Source organism: Chenopodium album, chromosome 11 (genome assembly GCF_948465745.1).
Source record: "Chenopodium album chromosome 11, dcCheAlbu1.1, whole genome shotgun sequence".
NCBI classification, from domain to species: domain Eukaryota; kingdom Viridiplantae; phylum Streptophyta; class Magnoliopsida; order Caryophyllales; family Amaranthaceae; genus Chenopodium; species Chenopodium album.
In genome coordinates, this window is record NC_137844.1 from 26892413 (window position 1) to 26895888 (window position 3476).

General features: G+C 40.7%; 1 non-coding gene across 1 annotated transcript; it reads right to left on the bottom strand.

Annotated features, from left to right (window-relative positions):
• Positions 1 to 229: 229 nt before the first annotated feature.
• On the bottom strand, positions 230 to 336 carry LOC145569600 (small nucleolar RNA R71). The gene has a single exon (XR_014096188.1). It is a non-coding gene; the product is annotated as a small nucleolar RNA R71 (small nucleolar RNA).
• Positions 337 to 3476: the final 3140 nt, after the last annotated feature.

Sequence of the window (3476 nt, forward strand, 5' to 3'; positions counted from 1 at the left end):
AAGTGCAAGTGAAGACCACATTGAGCATTTGGAACGATTCCTTGAGTTGTGTGCAATGATGCAAACAAATGAAGTGAGCCAAGATTACATTCGTATGCATCTCTTTCGGCAATCTCTCACCGGAAGAGCAAAGAAATGGCTCAAGCTTTTGAAGCCGAACTCTCTCACCACATGGAAAGATGTTGCGAAGGCCTTTCTCAAGAGGTTCATTTCCGATGAGCAAACCGCAAAAATGAGGAGGAAGATAGCTTCCTTTGAGTAAGAACCAGATGAAACTCTTGGGGAAGCATGGGAAAGGTTTAAGGATTTGATTAGAGCATGTCCTAACCATGGATTCAACCATAATTTGCTCATGAGATTCTTTTATGATGGCTTGGAGCCAATTTCAAGAACCAATCTAGATGTGGGTGCCGGTGGCCAATTGATTATGATCCCTCAAAGCCAAGTTGAAGCTACAATTGAAGAGGTGGCTACTAGCTATTCTTGGGGAGGTCAAAGAAGGTCCCAAGGAAAGCAAGGTGATCTTTATGAGTTGGAGAAAGTCGGTCAACTTAAGCATACAGTTGAGCTCTTGAATAAAGGTCTTTCCAAGTTGAACTCAAGTGTTGGTTTGGGTTCAAAACCGTCACAAATCATTGATTTCTCATGTGCTTGTTGTGGTGGGACGGATCATGATGCATCATATTGTAGAGAGTTGAATCCCAAGCAAGGTGAGGTTTTGACTTTGAGGGAAGAAGGGTTTGTAACCCAAGCTCAATCTCAACAACTTCAACAACCTCCAAAGCAAGAAAACTCCTACCTCCATGATGAACCTCTTTTCAATCCTCTAAACCAAAATTTTTCTTACCCTTCCATCCAAATGGGGAACTTTCAAGATCAACATCATGACTAAAATCCTCAAGCGTATGAAGAACAATCCCCACCCGACCATACACAAACCCAAATTCTTCAACAACGTCAAATTCTCACTCAACAATTCCAAGAGATCAAATCTCACAATGAAGTTGTTGACTCCCAACTAGCCAACATTTCTTCTCTCCATTTAACCGCTAAACTCCCCTTACAATCATCTACTAACCCTTCACATGCTTATCATCTAGAAACTTGCAAGGAGGATGAGAGTAAGGAAGACAAGGTTGTGGAGGATGTGGTTGAGAAGAAGGTTCAAGAGCAAATTGAGGAGCCATTTGATTTTAGTGAACCAAACAAGTTTGAAGGCCCGGTTCCCTTCCCTTGTAGGCTAGTTGATAATGTTGTTTTGAAGAGACCTATGGCGGTGAGCGTATGTAGAGTTGATGTGATCGATGGTGTGATGGATAATGAGAGCTTACCTCAATGTGATGATAAGGTGACAATGAGGTATGATGACTTCCTTGAAGTTCCCGATTGGTTTGAAGGCTCTCTTGAGGAAGGTGAGGTTGCCCTTCTTAATATCGAGGATTCCAAGCTTCATCGCCCTTTTAGAAGGAAAATAAAGAAGAGAGAAAAAAGAAGAAGGAATGACAAGAAGAGAGAAAAAAGAAGAAGAAACGACAAGAAGAAGAGAAAAAGAAAAGATGAGCCACCATTGGCTCTTGATTCATTCCCTCCTTTCCCTTGTGGTGATTTGAGACCTCAAGGAGTGCTTGTTCTCAAGCTTGGGGGCATCTATGATTCAATCCTCAAGTTGATGAGGGTGATGTTCTTTATTCCACCTTGAAGGAGGTGAAGTGTCAAGCTAGAGACCATAAACAAGCGCTTCCCGGGAGGCAACCCGGAGGATTTCTAACCCTTTTTCTCCCCCTCCTTTCTTTTTCTTTTTGTTTTCTTTCTTTGTTTTCTTTTAATGTTTTCTTTTATGTCCTGTCTTGCCTTGTAGGTTGCTTTTTGGAAGCTTGGAGCGGAGTGACATTTGGTGAACTCGATTTTATGCTCCTTTATTCTTCTAAGCCAACCTCTCGGTGAGACCTTTCTTGTTTTCACTCTTTTAATTTTTCTTTGAGTGTTTAGTTTAAGGTTAGTTTTGGAAGAAGTTGAATGGTTCGAGGTTGTTTGCATTGGTTCTAAGGAACCAGGGATCGTTGATGTTGTTATCAACGGTCAATTGTATGACGATTGGGATTTACTTTAATTACATGCCTCATTTGTGAACCTTTTTGTTTCTTCCTCTTGTTTTTGTTTTGTTTTTTCCTTTTGTGTGACAAACATGACTATGACAAGTTGAAATGATTTTGATTTGGAATTCGCTCATTCATTTGGATTTGTGTGCCTTTCATGATGATGTGTCTTTGACTGCTTATCTTCCTAGTTGATGAGGGTTTACACGGTTTGAGAATGCTTAGGGTTGAATTAGACACATTGTAAGCTAAGGTAGCCCGGTTTAGAACTTTTGAGGATGTTTGAACCCTTAGTTCACGGGAAAGTGGTAAGATGGTGTTGCTCTCTATGGTTGGTTTGGTTTCGTTTTCTTCCCTAGTTTAAGCATTGAGGACAATGCTTTGTTCAAGCTTGGGGGGGGGAGCGTTACTTCATTTTTGTTTTTATTGAGAGTCGGTGTCAAATAAGCTTGGGGGAGACGGCATTATTGGTATTTTTGTTTGATGTTTGGTGATTTCTTGAGTTTGTTTTCGAGGTTTGATCACCCTTTTGCTTCACTTAGGAAATATCACCAAAATTTTCAAATTTTTGCCCCGCCTTGACCCTTAGCCTTACGTTACAACCCTAGTAAAGACCCTTTGACTTTAGAGGGGTGAGGTCAATGACCGGTGGAGGGAGATAGATTTCAACCCTATGGAGAGAGTATGCATAGTTGAGATGTCGGGATGACCTTATGATTCTACATAAAAATTTCTTTTTCCGGTTCCCTCGAGGAATCATGAGGAGCTAACTAAGGGATGATTTGAAGCTAGTGGAGAGAACGTGGACCGTCTTGGATGGGGCTAGGGCGGAGAGTGAAATCATTAGTTCTCTATGCTTAGCTTAGGTTTGTCTCTTTCAACCATGAGCATCTCGGAACGTGTATTCCCTCATTTAATTAAGAAAGGTGAGCATTCTTTGGTGCATGTCTCTATGTTTTGAGTCCAAATGGAGCATTTTCTATCTAAAAGCTTGTTTGGTTATCTTAAGCCTTGTCATATCATGTTTGTCGTGGTTATGCTTGCTTTTTGTTTTTGCTTTTCTTTTTCTTTTTGTTTTTTCTTGGTTTTGTTTAGAGTTGTGGGTTAAACTCTTAGGACACCCTCACGAGAGCACACTCGTCCTCTAGGGCGATCTAGGGGTTTAAAGGGCTTGTCTTTATTTGCTAAAATTGACCGTGATTCCTACGAAAGTGAGTTAGTGTACATTTTTTTCTCCTTTAGTGTTCTAGCTTTGCATGAATAAATCATTCTCCTTCTCCCGTGTTTCATGTTAATTTGCTTGAGGACGAGCAAAAGGTAAGCTTGAGGGAGTTTGATAAGTGACTTTTATGTCACTTTTAGGGTGTTTATTGAGTCGTA